The sequence below is a fragment of the Euprymna scolopes genome, chromosome 19, assembly GCF_053919585.1.
Source record: "Euprymna scolopes isolate OS-2025 chromosome 19, ASM5391958v1, whole genome shotgun sequence".
In the NCBI taxonomy this organism is placed as follows: Eukaryota; Metazoa; Mollusca; class Cephalopoda; order Sepiida; family Sepiolidae; genus Euprymna; species Euprymna scolopes.
Window position 1 is genome coordinate 55,741,797 of NC_136500.1, and position 18,617 is coordinate 55,760,413.

At 33.0% G+C, this 18,617-nt stretch overlaps 1 protein-coding gene and 1 long non-coding RNA gene across 2 annotated transcripts in view; both read right to left on the reverse strand.

Annotated features, from left to right (window-relative positions):
* The window catches only part of LOC145240131 (uncharacterized), a 362,100-nt gene that overhangs the window by 302,318 nt on the left and 41,165 nt on the right, over positions 1 to 18,617 (reverse strand). The gene's annotated exons all lie outside the window — the stretch shown is intronic.
* LOC145303595 (uncharacterized) lies at positions 11,559 to 15,504 on the reverse strand. The gene is made up of 2 exons (XR_013873745.1): positions 11,944 to 15,504; positions 11,559 to 11,774 (listed from the first exon to the last, which is right to left on the reverse strand). It is a non-coding gene; the product is annotated as an uncharacterized LOC145303595 (long non-coding RNA).

Consider the following 18,617-nt stretch of genomic DNA (forward strand, 5'->3'; position numbering starts at 1 on the left):
CAGAGACTAAATCCCACTCAATGCAATGGAAGCACTTGGACTCACCACCTCCAAAGACGGCTAGGGTGCAGCCCTCCGCTGGCAAGGTCATGCTCACAGTCTTCTGGGACCAAGACGGAGTAGTGATGACAGATTTCCTGGCAAAGGGTACCACAATTACAGGAGCCTATTATGCTTCACTTTTGAGTAAATTAAGGGAAGCTATCAAAATCAAGAGGCGGGGTAAGATCAGCAAAGGTACCCTCCTTCTGAAGGACAACGCTCTGGTCCACAACTCGCATGTCGCCAGATCAGAAGCACGGGCGTGTGGTTATGAAATCATACCCCATCCTCCATACTCTCCTAACCTTGCACCCCCTGAGTTTCACCTCTTCCCAGCCATGAAGTTGTTTTTGAAAGAAAAGCGTTTCCCAGATGATGGAGCTTTGATTTCTGAAGTCACGTCGTCGTTTGAGGACCAACCTGGGGTGTTCTACAAAAACGGTTTCCAGAGCTGCATCAAACGATGGGAGAAACGCATAACTCGGGGTAGTTCTTATGTAAAGAAAGACTAATAACTGTGCCAAGTTTCGTTGCTCTACTGCTAGGGGAATTACTTATTGCACGCCCCCCGTACTCCGTTTCAAAATACGTATCCCCAGATCACGATGAACCGTTCTTTTCAAAATGAATATTTGTTTTGTATTAGCAACTCTTTGTTTTTGAGATATAAGTTGCAAAAGAATAAGAATAGCGGACAGCTATGCAAATGTTGAGCATCCCATATATCTATATGCATCTCTCTCTCTCTATATATATATATATATATATATGTATATATATATATATATATATATATATAAGTGAAAGTGTCTGTGTGTGTTTGTGTGTCTGTGTACATTTCCCTACGCAATAACTCTGTCAATTTTAAGCCTACATATTCGGAATTTTATATAAAGTGTACTGAGAGTTGGGAAAATCGATAAGGGGTTAAAGTTCAACGATTTGACCTATGAGAACTCTAACAAACTTCTCCTACAATTTTGGGTCTGAACGCGTGAAATTTTATATATATATTCCTTGGACATGGATCTAACTTAATAACTTCGTTTGAACCCTAAACAATAAATTTTAAGGGGTCATAATAGGGGTCAAAGTTAAAAAAATGGACCGATTTTTTGTTTTGCTCAGAATACACCTCAGAACACCCGGATAACACCGGACACCCATGCTAGTATATATATATATATGATGGACACTCCCGTCGATTCTGACGTATGAGCTCCGTCATAACCCTTAAGTTGTTCGAAAATCTATACATATGATTTATCTATAGTGGTAAAGGCTTTGTGCAGAACCAACCACACTTTTGGATAGAACTGCTAATCCTCATCGGCGCAATGATTGTCACAAGACAGAGCATACAGTAGACCTTAAATTGTCTATGAGTGTTTTCTTTCTCTTAGACACATGTCTTAACGACAGTGAATTAAACGCCTCCCAGATACCAACCTGTAAATTCCATGGTCTCGACGCGGTACATATAGCGTCTAGTCTTCTCAAATGGTCAGCCATCTTGTGTTTGTTAAACCCAATGTTGCTTAACTCCAGTAATCTGAGAGGAACCGGTCTGGCAACACGATTGATCCGTATATATTTAATGATATATAGATATAGATATACACACACATTTACACACACAAGAGCGTATACACACATAGACACACACACACATACACACATATATATATACATCTTCCGTTTTCCATGTATATATCAATATATGTAAGATCTTTTACTTATATATATAAGTAAGTATATATATGTACACATATACGCATATATAAAATGATTAATGGGCTTACATATTTTTAATATTTAAGGAACGAGTGAATAAAAATCCATGAAACTTTAAGAAAGTGCTTACAATACAATTCAGCTACTCCAGTCAGAAAATTAAAGTATTTAAAGCAGTATTAGCGAAACTATGACAGAAGATCGGAATGTCTGTTGATTTCAGTGTATCAAGTTATTAACGAAATTGAGAAAAAAAAACACAATATACCCATAACTTGTTTATTGAAATAATTTTCAAGCATAAATAGGAAAAATCTTTAGAACACAATAACTTCATAGCAATTTTTATGTTGACATAATTAGTAGAGGATATGCGATCCTTTTTTATGAATGATTTGTAAAAACGTTGGTCCACAGAATTAGTAAAATTTGTGATTTCGTCAAAGTTATTCCTCGTGATACCTCTTGGAGAACATCCCACAACTCATCTTTGCTCTTAAATTGGTGTCCACTCCATCTTCCGTAGCCCAGTCTTTTTTTTTTTGGGGGGGGCTCTCCATTGGCTAACTCCGATAATCTCAGCCCAAATCATTTTCCCACCACAACCCTATTGGTGCCTTAAACGCTGATGACGATGTCGTCCATCTAGGACCCATCCCTTGCTCCAGCCACCTGGGCCATCAAGAGTGATACGCACTTCATCTGTGAACAAAACTTTGGAAAAATCCGTTTTCATGTTGTCCTCTGCCTATTTCAATCAGTTTTGTATGTAATGCTGCTTTAATGGAGGCTTTGTTACAGGTTTAACAGACGTTGACACTTCTTTCAGACGGCGACATCGAGTACTTTTTGAGATAATCTTCAATTCGGCTTGGTCAAAAACTTCTCGACTTGTCTGCCCAGGGTTCTTAACAACTTCACGTTTAATTTGGAGTAGAGAAGGGCGTGAAACAACTCCAGATTTACCTTTATCAGTTCTATTACGTACCTTTGTAGTAGTTCTCTCTTGAAGTACCAAGTTGTAAGATATGCTTAACTATGATATTTTAATTAATGCAGATTTCGTATTTTTTTATTATAGAGTCATTACTCTTGATTATCATATTGTACTCAATGTATTGGTAATTTAAAAATTTAGTTTTATATTTTTTGGGTGCTATCAGGTAATTTAAAGCAACATATATAGCTCTCCAGCAATATTTATCACGGTCTAAGCTAAATATATACGCATAAAAAAGTTAAAAACATAACGTTGTAGAAGGTATAACTGTATATTCGCTCATAAGTACAGTGGGCACTTTAAGTCAATTATATCTTGCCAAGTTTCATTTAAAAAAAATTACTCTTAGGATGTTTTTTTTTACCGGCTAAACACAAAATCGAAGTTGTTCCCTATTGATGTTTGAGATTTGAGTGCCATAAGCTAGAATCGAAACTAAAACATTTAGCGCTTCAGCCAAAGCTGTTATTGTTTGAATTATCGTCAGATGGATTAAAAAAAACATATGACAGACTGTAATGTATAAATGTATATTTGCGCATGCGTACAAAGGAAATTTAAGCCGACTTACATATGCCGAGTTCCAATTTTTTTCAATGTTTACTTCTTAGCAGTTATTTTCACCGGCTTAAGACCGAATCGAATTTGCTCCACAAGCCCCCACCTATATCAAGTTTCAAGTCTGTAGACTAACGCAGAATTCCAATTAGGTAAGAAAAGAATGAATTGATGGATGCAAATAGACAATAGAAGGAAATTACCTGGAACAAAGGAAGTAGGGAATCGATCAAACAATTGTGATGAATATATGTTGTAATAATATTTGTAGAAAATTATGAGTATAAAATCTAGCAGCATCCCATCTTTTGAGAAAAAAGGCTGCAGAAAGGAAAAATATTGAGGCCAATTAAATTACAGATACATTTCTGCACGTTTACAAGAACAAACAAATAAGACAAAATTTTACCAGCACAAATATGACAGCAGTACTCAATCCATTTTCAGAAAGTACATTCGTAGGCTATGTAACAGATTTAATCACTATATTAAACTCGGAATAGTGAATACACACACACACATATATATATATATATATACATATATATATATATATATGTATGTATGTATGTATGTATGTATGTATGTATGTGTGTTTGTGCAAATTACCATTTACAAACTCAAAAGCTCAAGGAGATAATTCACTCTATCTTGTATTCTTTTGCTTAAACAATAACTTTGCAAATATTAATCTGCAGTAGTTGATTTCTCTCATATAGTGATGATCTATCAGCTACATTAAGCATTCTTCAGGAAAAACGAAACTATAAATATTCATTATTATATCATTATTTATAGTTTTGCTTTCAAATTTGGAATATATATATGCATATATATATATATATATATATATATCAACATATGTATTTCTCTTAAACTTCACAGTAGTTTATGGCTCATTTGCACTTATACATAAATGCAAAAAATTCAGTTGCGTTTCGAATCATAGTTGTCCGTTTCAAGACACGTTAAAATTTAGTAAGTAATATCTATGAAGGTACATGTTATATATATATATATATATATATATATATATATATATATATATATATATATTCATGTGAACACGTCTGTCTTCAGAAATAATTATAGACAAATAACATTCATAGCATGCAAGTAAAATGTACTATATATATGCATATATATATATGTATATATGCATATGTATGTGTGTGTAAGCGTGTCTCTGCATATGAGCGTATATAGCTCTCGGAAATTACGTGTTGATGTCTGTGACAATATATGCAGGGAATTCCAAGGTCTAGCTGTCCTGCAGAAGAAACTACTGGAGTAGAAGGCTCTCTTACATCTACGGATCTCTACTGTGAAGGGGTGGGATTAAGCTGCTTGTCGAGTTTGTCGGGGGTATTTACGTCCAGAGAGCACAAGTGCTTGCAGTCTGTCAGAGCATTCACCGTTAAAGTACTTGTAGAAAACGCAGAGGGATGCAATATTTCGTCGATGGGATAGGGATGAAGCTTAGATGACAGTTCATGACCTATCAGATTGGCGACTCTCTTTTGAACCTTGTCTAGACGCGAGATACTAGTAGCAGATGCACTAGCCCAAATATGACAACAATACTCAATACATGGGCGAATGGTGGCCTTATAGAGGTATAGGATACTTTCGGGCGTTAGTATCTTTCTAGCACGGTAGAGAGAACCTACTTTCTTCGCAGCGGTCCTGGCGATACTCTCGATGTAATTGTTCCAACTCATGTTTCCTGAGAGCGTTAGGCCGAGGAGTTTAAAGGATGTACTTTCAGATAAAGTGTCATTGGCCATTGCTATTGGTGGTAGAGAAGGTTTATTGTAATTATTGAAGTTTAGTCTTGACAGCATTGAATGTGACCATCCAGTTATGCCCCTATTCCACTACAGATCGGAAGTCATCCTATTGTTTAGATGTACGACCGTCGAGGACAACCTGGATTTTTCTCTTATCTAAGAAGGACTTAATTATGTCCTGTATTCTTCCAGTGATACCATATGATCTGATTTTCCTGAGAATATATATATATATATATATATATATATATATATATATAATGTTCGTGTGAAATTGTAAAAAATATCGGCTTAACCGTTTCCGAGTCCATAAGGAACTCACTCTTCCTAAAACACGCAAACTAAGTTTATTATAATATATGTATCATACATATTAACACCCACATATATATATACACACATATATACATTATACTTTTGAATATATATATATATATATATATATATATATATATATATAAAGAGAGAGAGAGACAGAGATTATATTTATTTCAAATTATATATGTATATACAGTGATGATCATATTTATTGGCACGGTAAAATGAAAGTTAAATTTTGTCTAATAAATTCTAAAAAAGGGATTAAATTAAAGAAAATAACAAAGTATATTATGTATTTTTAACTGGCCTTTCCGATGCAGCAATCGGATTTTAGAAAAAATAAATAACAAAGGAACAACAAACATAATTGCAAAAAACCCTTGTTCAAAATCATTGGCACGATTTATTTAATAATCAATTGTATAGCCTTTGGCCTTGATTACCTTCCTCAGTCGCTTTTCATAGTTTACAACCAAGTTGTTGCACTCTTCAGTAGTAATTTTAGCCCACTCTTCCTGACAATAATCCTCCAATTGAATAAGATTCTTAGGCTTCCTTTGCATTACCCTCAATTTTAATGTTCTCCATAAATTTTCAATTGGATTAAGGTCTGGGCTTTGTGATGGCCACTCCAAAACATTAATATGATTGTCCTCAAGCCATTTCTTAGTCAGTTTAGCCGAATGCTTTGGGTCATTATCTTGCATGAACCACCAACGACGACCAAGTGAGAGCTCTTTAGCAGAGTCTTTCAGGTTTTCATCCAATATTTTAACATAATCTTCCTTTTTTATGCTACCTGTGACCTTAACAAGTCGCCCTGGTCCAGAGGCAGCAAAGGATCCCCAAAACATCAAACTGCCTCCACCGTGCTTCACTGTGGGTATGGTGTTCTTAGGCAGGAAAGCTTCGCCAGATTTTCTGTAAATATAAGACACTTTATTATGGCCAAATAACTCTATTTTCGTTTCGTCAGTCCATAGAACACGTTTCCAGAATGCAACATCTTTATCAATATGACGTTTTGCAAAGGCTAGCCTTGCTTTCAGGTGCATAGGCTTCAATAAGGTTGTCTTTCTCGGACGACATGCTTTTAAACCAGCTCTCTTCAAAACTCTACCAACTGTATGTCGAGATACATTCACTCCAGAGGTGCTCTGTCCATCAACAATTTCCCCAACAGAGATCCTTGGGTTTTGTTTTACTTGTCGAACAATTTTCCGTTCATCTCTTGGGGAAAGAATCCTTTTTCTCCCTCTACCCTCTAAACTCATAACGTGGCCTTGCGATTTGAACTTGTTTATTATGGCTCTAACAGTGGATTTGGGAAGGTTTAGCTTCTTTGAAATCTTATCATAGCCCTCCCCATTGGTATGGCATGCTACAACAAGCTTCCTGACGTCTTCGCTGTGTTCCTTAGTTTTAACCATGGCGATTGAAAATTATAATTTAGTCACTTATAATAGTTTAAATAAATCGCTATCTAAAAATTATCTTAAAAAAATTATTCACTGACTTAGCGTTAAACAAGCATAATATGGCTATAAAAAAGTTCAGAAAGCACGTAAACCGGAAATTGATTGATATTATACTGATACTAAAAGAAAAACAAAGCCGTGCCAATAATTTTGAACAAGGGTTTTTTGCAATTATGTTTGTTGTTCCTTTGTTATTTATTTTTTCTAAAATCCGATTGCTGCATCGGAAAGGCCAGTTAAAAATACATAATATACTTTGTTATTTTCTTTAATTTAATCCCTTTTTTAGAATTTATTAGACAAAATTTAACTTTTATTTTACCGTGCCAATAAATATGATCATCACTGTACGTACGTCTCTCTCTCTCTAAATATATATATATATATATATATATATATATATATATATATATATATATATATATATATAGAGATATATAGATATATAGATATATAGATATATATGTGCAGGTCTCTTTCTCTCTCTCTCTCATATATATATATATATATATATATATATATATGTGTGTGTGTGTGTGTGTGTGCCGATAAAGAAGGAAAGAGCGTGATAAATATATATATATATATATACATATACATTTCACTCTTTTCTGTATATATATATATATATATATATATATATATAATATGTTATATATGTGTGTATATATGTGTGTGTCTAGATAGAGGAGGAAAGAGCGTTATATATATATATATTTCTCACGCTCTTTCTTTCTCTATCTAGACACACACACATACACACACACACACACACACATATATATATATATATATATATATATATATATATATATATATATTTATATTAGGGAAATTATTTACCGCTTCAGTTAATGTCAACAAAGGAAATCTTTTACGTAAGATAATTCACACGAAACTAATTCTGGCCGCGCATTGGAATAACGCACATCAGAATGTACGTGCAGCATTTATTGTTTGATAAGTCAAAATGAACAAAGAAAAACTTATAAATGCTGATTTTCAAAGTACATCGATGACTTTAAAGTCTATCTTTTCCCGTGACATCTTATGCTCACCTCTTTCGTTTTCACTCTCTTTAAACTCGCGACTTAACAATAGAGAAACGTATGTACAACTAGGGCTAACTCGTGACGCATAATAATTTATATTCTTGCAAGGCTGTCGGTCGCCTTGAGAAAAAAAATAGCGGTGTGGGCAACACAAATATTTTCCTGACATAAATTCCTCATGGTTAGTGCTACTGAATCCGTTACGTATACTATTCTATTTCTCTAATAAAATGTCTCTTACACACACACGCACATACGCACACAAAATATGTATATATATGTAATATATATACAATATATATACATATATATATATATACATACATATATATATATATATATATATATATATATATATATATATAATCTGGATAAAGGAATAAGTATATAGAACCGAACGAATATAGTGCAGAATATACTAATATATTTACCCATATAATATCATACAAGTGTGTGTTGATAAGCCATTAATACCGGGGGGGGGAGGTCTGCAACTATATTATTTAGATACTTTTCTTGCATCGGCGGCTAGATTAAGCCAAGGATGAAGGAGTAGTAGAAATTACGAACTGGATTCTTTGTTAATAGTACATTGGATTACGATGTGCATTTAATAAGTTTTGACACATTTTTCACGCAGGCATTTAAATTGTCGTAGACTCTTGAAAATTCAGCATGTTATTTCTATGTCTTACGAGATTACTGACGAATTTTTATGATTTCAAGTTCAAATTAAGAGCCACACTATGAATTGGAATACACCATACTAAAGTCTCATTGTCACAGCTAGTGAATTTCAGCAATGAAATATGAACGTCAGGACACTTTAAAAGGACGATGTGCAATAAAATCTTGTTTTAGACTTGAAAAACTGCCTCAGAAATGTATGGGATGCTCCAGACTGCTTTTGGACCATCTTGCGTGAATCGATCATCAGTTTTTGAGTGGCATAAAAGATTCAAAGTCTGTGGGGGATGATGAGAAGTATGATAGGAGTGAGAAAGTCAAAACACCAGAGTTGGTTTACCACATAAACAAGTTCATGATAAGGACCGCCGTGTGTCTATAGAGACAAAAGGTGCAGAATTTGATTTCAGTGTGAGAACTGTGCGCACACTTACTCGCGAGGAAAGGAAGACGCGGAAAGTTTGGACGAATACAGCAGTCCACAACTTTATCCCTGACACAGACAATGTGACCAATATTGGCATAAAGACAGTTCCGTACCCTCCGTATAGTTTAAACTTTGTTACCTGTGACTTTTGTTTATCCCTTAAATGCAAGGAAAATCTTAGAGACTATCGTTATGAGACTATTGAAGAGATAAACAATTCTGTGACGAGACTCATTGACACGCTCACATAAGAGGACTTTCACGGGGCCTTCCAGAAGTTGTTGAAACGGTACAACAAGTGCATTGCAGCCGGAGGAGATTACTTCGAAATGGACTAGAGTTTCACGTGTGTACTATCAATAAACGTGCCCATAAACAAAAATGTATGGAAACTCGTACATCAAATGTATAAAAGAAACAAATATTAACTCCAACATTGGGTTAGATACACATCTGTACAATGTGCACATAGCTAGAAGGACATTAAGTCCTTCTTTATTTCAAGAAACACTTGCGTCAATCTTTATTATTATAAGGTGAAAAACGTTACTAAATACATAAATAAATAGACTGATATTCTTATGCCCATTTAATTTGTGCGTTTATAGATGAAAAGGTGATTTCAAAATTAAGCCTCACAAACCGACGAACAATCTATTTCATACTTAAGACTAACGGGCAAGAAATTTATATTTCAATTTCAAGCGTGAATAGCCGCCGATAAAGCTAATTCAATTTCGAACGTGGCAAGCCGACGATAATGCTAATTCAATTTCAAACGTGAAAAGCCGATGATAATGCTAATTAAAGTTTAAACGTGACAAGCCAACGATAATGCTAATTCAATGTCAAGCGTTATAAGCCGACAATAATGCTTATTCAATTTCAAACGTGACAAGCCGACGATAATGCTAATTCAAGTTCAAACGTGACAAGCTCACAATAATGCTAATTCAATTTCAAACGTGGCAGCCTAAATAAAATGCCATTCCAAACTTTAGTATGACATACCGACGAAAATACTATTCCAAAATGAAGTGTAACAACCGTTAACAATTGTCCCCATTCGCTACCTGTGTCTAAAACTAAACGAACATTCTATGAGCAGAGTTTCCTTCCTAAAATTGTTCGTCAGTGTTACACAATACCGTTGGGCTGCTTCTCACTTAACTATCAATTGATGTTTTTTTAACTCTAATGTAAATAAGTTCCTGTTTAATCTTCCCCCTAAATAATCTATCCCTAAAGTTCCACCATTACTGATCATTTTGTTTCACCACATCTCACATTTATTGCCCCTTATCCTTGAGTAGCTCTCGGGCCTTTATGAGCAGTAATCCTCAAGTAAAAATAAAAGTAACAAAACTGCTATTTTCAAGTTGAAGACTATTTACAAAATTCAGCGTAACAAAACAATAAAATGCTATTTTCAAGCTAAATGCGGCAGATTAAAAAAAAAAAAAATTCAAACACACCGACGCTATTTTAATTTTAAACGAAACAGACTGCTGAAAATAATATTTCAAACTTAAGCGTGATATATTGGTGGAAATTCCTTTTTAAACATGAACCTTGCGGACCGACCAACATATAAATTTCAAACGTACTCGTGACAAGACAATCAAACTTATATTGTATTTCAAACCTGAGTTTAAAATTGTTATTTCTTACTGAAGTGTGGCTGACAGACGATATTGCTATTTCAAACATAAGCAAGACAGACTACTGAAAGAGAGAAGAAAAAACTATTGTATAAAATTCTACAAATGCCATTTCAAATTTGTAGGTGTTTCGTTGACCTCTATATAAACTGTGCTTTCCTTTTACCATTCAGCTGAATCGTTCCTTTGTGAGGGAGGAAAATGATGCTACTAAACAGTGATCCGCATATTTTTCCGAGTTGGGCTGATAATAGGAAGATTCATGTTTGTCTTTCTTCGTTCTTCGTTAGGACTAAGATTATATAAACGCAAGCGTATGTATAATGGCGCCTAAATAGTTTGTCCATTTGGCGAATGAGGGGTGGACTTTTTTTTATTTAATTCTGTTATTTATTATTATTAGTTATTTATTTATCGATTGTTTGTACTGCTACAACAGCAGAAGAAACGTAATGGATTGTGTGTGCATCGATCGGAATTCTTTAACTTAAAAAAAAACTCCTTTCCACACTCTATCATTATCAGTTTGCTTTCGAAATTTTTGTATTTTCTGTCCTTTTTCTTTCTGTTTTTATCTTAATCTTTTTCTTTTTTTCTTTTTTATCTTAACATTTTTCTTTCTTTCTTTTTTTATCTTAACCTTTTCTTTCTTTTTTTTATATCTTAACCTTTTTCTTTCTTTCTTTTTTATCTTAATCTTTTTCTTTCTTTCTTTTTTATCTTAATCTTTTTCTTTCTTTCTTTTTTATCTTAATCTTTTTTTCTTTCTTTTTCGAAATTTTTGTATTTTCTGTCCTTTTTCTTTCTGTTTTTATCTTAATCTTTTTCTTTCTTTCTTTTTTATCTTAGTCTTTTTTTCTTTCTTTCTTTTTTATCTTAACATTTTTCTTTCTTTCTTTTTTATCTTAACCTTTTCTTTCTTTCTTTTATATCTTAACCTTTTTCTTTCTTTCTTTTTATCTTAACCTTTTTCTTTCTTTCTTTTATATCTTAACCTTTTTCTTCCTTTCTTTTTTATCTTAACCTTTTTCTTTCTTTCTTTTTTATCTTAACCTTTTCTTTCTTTCTTTTTATCTTAACCTTTTCTTTCTTTCTTTTTTATCTTAACCTTTTTCTTTCTTTCTTTTTTATCTTAACCTTTTTCTTTCTTTCTTTTTATCTTAACCTTTTCTTTCTTTCTTTTTTATCTTAACCTTTTTCTTTCTTTCTTTTTTATCTTAACCTTTTTCTTTCTTTCTTTTTATCTTAACACTTTTCTTTCTTTCTTTTTTATCTTAACCTTTTTCTTTCTTTCTTTCTTTTCTTATTACCTACTTCTCGTCATTATTTTTCGTCTTTTATTTATTCGCATTTATTTTCCACCTTTTACTACTTTTCCCATTCCAATTCTTTTACTTTTCCTACTCCCGCTTCTTCTTCTTCTTCTTCTTCTTCTTCTTTTTCTTCTTCTTTTCTTCTTCTTCTTCTTCTTCTTCTTCTTCTTTGTCTTCCTCTTCTTTATCTTCTTTATATAAGTTAACAAATTCACCAAATTTCCATTACTAGCAATTACTATATTCTCCAATTTCTACTGTACACTCTTTTACCCTTATCCTCGAGTGCCCTGAAGGCCTTGATCAGTGGTGATGCCCATATAAAAAATCTTCGTCTTTTTCTTTATCTTCTTCTTCTTCTTCTTCTTCTTTATCTTCTTTTTCTTTATCTTCTTCATTTTCTTTAAGCATTTCTTCATCTTCTTTATCTCTTTCTTCATCTTCTGATCTTCTCCCCTCCTCCATTTCCTTCTTTCTTTCATCCGCTACTTCTAGTGCTACTACCGATTTGGTTTTTCTTCTTCTTCTGCTACTATATCTATGTATTGTTCATGTTATTATAATTGTTGTTGCTGTTTTGATTATCATTAGGATTATACTTCTACTAAATTAAAAGCCAACATGCAATTAGGAAACAAAAAACTTATCCAAATATATATGTAAATACAGCAGCCACACATGTTTCAGAAAATAGGTGTACGGACATGCATGCCCATTTGCTTTGTGGCAAAAAAAAAAAAATCAAAATAAATTGACATGAATGGACAATACATACATATATATATATATATATATATATATATACATATATATATATCTGTGTGTGTGCGTGTGTGTGTATGTGTGTATGCGTGTGTATGTGTGTATGCGTGTGTTTGTGTGTGTATGTGTGTGTGTGAGAGTATACGCGGGTATATATGCAAGTATATGTGTGTGCCTCATCACGTGTCGTTAGGTATGTATTTGCATCCAACTATCACTATATGTGCAGAGAAATAATTATACTTGCATCTATACTCCCATCTACATGCAGAGATAATCTCTTAGAGGGTGTAAATGTTTTCTCAAATGAATAAGGACAATTATATATATATATATATATATATATATATATATAAAGCTGAATGTCTGTGCTGTGTGTGTGTGTATGTGTGTGTGTGGTCACGAATAGGCTCCTATATGGTTGGCTATTAAAAAAAAACTGATTACATATAATGATAGAAGATGTATCGAGACACAGGAATGGGTATGTTTGATCTGGCAGAAGGTGGTTTATTAAAATTGTGGGGTCTGCGTTCGCGCCCGGTCCACAAAGTATGGAAATAAAAAAAATTTAAAAAAAAAAAACGTTTACATGTGTTTTTGATATAGATGTACATAAGAATACTTTGATAAGTATGTTTTAACTTAAATAGGGATGGTATAATAAAATTGTGGGGTCTGCGTTCGCGCCTGGCCTCCATAGAATGAAAATAGGCACTAAATTTAATAAAGACTTTTAATATCTATCTGCTAAGTATACTTTGATAATTATGTTTCAGTTTGAAGAAATATGGTATAATAAAATTATGGGGTGTTCGTTCGCACCTGACCTCCATAGAATGGAAATATGTCACAAAGTTTAACAAGCTTTTGTTACTATAGATCAGCAGAATATTGTGATACGTTTTTCAGTATAAACAGGTATGGTATAATAAATTATGGGGTTTATCTATTTTATTTTTACCTTCATCATGTTTTGCTTTGGTTTTGACACCCCCAAATTCGAAGCTATCTCTTGACAACCCTTCCTTTTTATAACCTATCATACTTTAATAAATCAGTGTCCATTTTCTGTAGGCTGTTTTTGAATCCAGTCAACGACGGGTACTTTTGCTAGTATATATATATATATATATATATATATATATATATATAGATCCGTATGCATAACAAGGAAAATAATATTAAAATTATTTTGCAAGAGTATATTACGGTATTCAACACGTACTGAAAGTTCTCTAAGATTCTTTCTCCTCTGATCTTGAGCACGTGGTACAACGTGGAAAGATGTGTCTGGTTACTTTAATGCATCTAAAACCAAGCGTATATCTTTACATCATTTTTACATCATCAAACCTATGATCCCCATCTGGCATCAAGTGAAATGAATTGCTCTCGTCTTGGGGAGGCCTTAAGTTTTTACAAGCTTCTGGGCTTGACTTTTACTCCTGATCTGAAATGGAGCACATACATAAAATCCGTTGCCAAGGCGGCTGGAAAAATGGTGGGATCCTTCTATCGATCCAGTAGATATCTCACTGCTGATGCAATTCTCTATCTATATAAGAGTCAGGTACGTCCAAGAATGGAATACTGTTGCCACATCTGGGCAGGAGCTGTTAGAAAGAACTTATCCTGCTTTGATACACTTCAAAATAGACTTAACAGCCTCGTAGGGGGTGTTTTTTCTCTTCCCTGCATTCTCTATCACAGGAGATGTTACTAGTTTGTCTCTGCTTTATCGTTATTTTCATGGCAAGTGCTCGACTGAGCTCTAATTCATGTTCCCTCGTCGCCAAACTCTCACAAGGAACACTCGCCTAGTTGAAAACACTATCAATAGTTCCCCCCCACTCTTTATCTGTGCCTAAACCTAAACGTAGATTCCATGAACAAAGCCTCTTTATTACAAATGCACGCCTGTGAAAATGTCTTCCGTTTTCCTGCTTTCCAGCAGACTACAATATGGTTGTCTTCAAGTCCAACGTAAACAAGTTCCTGATGAGACATTCCACTTAAGCTAACAAATTTACCGAATTTTCATTACTAACGATTACTATATTGTCCAATTGACTACTGTACACTTATCCTCGAGTGGCCTCTGGACCTTGATAGATGGTGATGCCTATGGAAAAACATCTCACTCTCCCTCCCTCTCTCTCTCTCTCTCGATATATATATATATATATGTGTGTGTGTGTGTGTGTGTGTGTGTGTATAGAGAGAAAGAGAGAGCGGCGACAAAATGATTTTGGTCATCAATGCTCTACAATGTGCCGCCATAGATAATTGTCTCATCTGCGTAAATATCAACGATTGATCTCAGGATACTTTTCGAAGATTATTTATGAAGATCAGGGAAGGCATACGTTTAAGAATGAACTTCTGGGGTACGGCAGCGTTGCTATGTGGAAGTTAGGACTCTCAAGTACGAATTTAATAGGTTAATTTACCTATTTAATGGTAGCAATTTAATTGACTTATGGTAAGGAAAAGACGGTTCTGATGACATTTCCAGATATTTACTGGCTAACAAGTTTTTAGAGCAAATATCCCTACCAAACCTATGAGAGGATTTTAATGTTTTAGACGGACAAAATACATCTCTATAATTCTAGGAACGCATACACACACAGACGCCAACACACATATACATACATATATATATATATATATATATATATATATATATATATATATATATATATATCATTTTAAAACTCAAATGACCTATTAACGATGTATGTAACCCACTTTCCGGTTGACGACATCCGGTTCCGCATGCGCGCATGACCTGCGCACTGAAATGTTAACGTTATTATTTCGAAATTATTATTTAACATGGGAAGAGTGGGGTTTAAAATAACTTAAACGTAATACAGAAATGAACGATGTAAAAAAAAGCAGACAGTATTAACAATTGTTTATTTGGATAATTTAAACGCGAAAAAAAAAAAAAAAAAAAAGAACAATTGGGACGTTGAAATATTAACGTTATTATTTCGAAATTATTATTTAACATGGGAAGAGTGGGGTTTAAAATAAACAATAAACAAAAGAACAATTGGGACGCTAAAATATTTACGTTATCATTTCGAAATTATTATTTTACATGGGAAGAGTGCGGTTTAAAATAACTTAAACGTAATACAGAAATGAACGATGCAAAAAAAAAAGCAGATATATCAAAATTTGAATTTAAGTATAATAAGTATTATGGTATCTGTTCATTGCACATTTACCTATAAGTATGGCCAACCACTTATAATTCAGTAACTGTGAATATTTTTTGTTAAATAATCAATTATAATGAACAGAACGACTCAGAAATCTATCTATATTCTTTTTTCATTTTAATGTACTTTCATAGAAATGTTTCTGTTATGTCAAAAAAAAAACAAAAAAAAACCAAACAACTATTTTCTTTACGTCACAAGTGTCACGCTCATACATCATGAATTCAATAGCTAATATAACATACGGACCCAACGGGCCACGGGTAGTCTAATATATATATATATATATATATATATATATATATATATATATATATATATATATATATATATATATATAGATATATATATATATATGTATATATATATATATATATACTCTATTCTACTATTATACAAAAAAAAATGTTTCTGCCTGTGTCAGTTCGTTCCCTATGGACTCCTAAATGGTTGAACCAATTTCTACGAAATTTCAAAAAATACTTATTAGTATTAAGCAGTGTTCTTAGATAGGTTTTTATCGGAATGTCTTCGATAAGTATCGGTACTCGAAAAATTCCGATGAAAGAATAACACAGGCGATTTTGATCAAAGTCAACAGTTTATTCAGCCTAACATCACAAATGTTATGAGAAGTTTTATTCACACACAAGCAGAAAGGCCAGGCATATAAAATTAACAATAAGTTCTTTAATATGAGAGGTGCACCTACAAAATGAATTATTCTGTTTAGAGCAGAACTGACCCATGATACATGACTTTTGCATTTTGAATTTTAATTTAAGCAATTATACAAGGTGACCCAAAAATACGGGCCCCAACTCTAATTAGGCCCCGTATCTTAGTTTTTTGTCCGAATGAAATGAAACTTTGGTCATAACTAGTTTGTTATATTCAAAAGATCACATCAAAACACTAGGGTCTTTGGCCTTTTTTCTGCGTTGACTGTAAAATGCTCAGAAAAACGATTGATGTCTTCTTTTTGGGGTCACCCCGTATATAAAAATAAGTATAAAAGCAACAATAGGTTTTCCACAGTGCAATGTAAACAACCATGACTTAGTCAATGCGGGGAGGCAGGTGAAGCCTCTTTCCGTCTTCAACCGGTTTCGATGACAATAACAATATAAGAGGGTGAAACATACGTTAATCTTCATTTCTATTCCACGCAATTACGTGTCTTCCTACTAGTATATATATATATATATATATATATATATATATATATATATATATATATATATATATATATATATATAGTAACATACGTGTTTTAAGGTCACTGCGACTAATATGCAGTGTTTGATGTCTTAATTTCGAATCCTACGATATTAATAGAAGCTGATGAGTCGCAATAACGGCGAAAACTGTTACCATCGATGAAAAGGTGATTTCAAATTTAAGTCTCTCTCTCCCTCTATCACACACACACACACACAAACACACAAACACATATATATATATATACACATATATATGTATTACATGTATGTATATATATACATATATACACACACAAATACATGTATGTATAACATGTATGTATATATATACATATATGTATACACGCAAGTATATATATTTATATGAAATGCATGCATGTACACACACACACACGCACCCGCATATATATATATATATATATATATATATATATATATATAGAGAGAGAGAGAGAGAGAGAGAGAGATAAAAAGGAACAAACCGAGTTATGTGTTCATTAACGTTTCTTCTTTATTTCGAGACTTCCTCTGGATGAATATATATATATATATATATATATATATATATATATATATATATATATATATATATATATATATATATATATACACCCGTATATACGTCCACAAAAATACTCGGAGACATAAGATGTTAGAAGGTTCTACTTCTCTCCTCTTTTTCATTCAAGAATCTAAGACTCACGATTACTATTAGATAAATTTAATCAATAAATATAAGATAAAATTAGGAAAATAAAATACAAACCTAATCGCCTTCTGCTCGCTCCTTGTTTCCTCAATTGTCTACATCTTCGTATGCCATTTGCATTTCAATTACCGCTCAAGTTTTATTACTATCATGCTGAATGTCTCTTTTCAGAATCGTGGTCATTTTCTATCATTATATCCAAAACCATATACTTAGTACTATTACATTTTAATGGACATAAACGTAGAGGAAGACAGAGATATAGAAAAAGAGAGAGACGGCGAAGGAGAATGTGACGAGAAAGAACGTGATATATGTTGAATAAAAACTATATACATTGAGAGTGGGTGAGGTTTATAGACAGGACATTAATATAACTTAACTTACTTCGTGAAGGGATTATACATGACGCCTTATTATAACCATGATCTTTTTAACAGAACTCAATCCTGGAATTAAAATATATTTTTTGCATATTCTTCGCATATTAAAAATCTATATATAAAACAAGCTTAAAACATACAACTGTAAAGCAGCACATGTAGGGGTGTGTTGGATATTATAAGGTAAACTTTATTATCACCACAAATGAATATTATTAGATTTTAAATTGTTCATATTTCA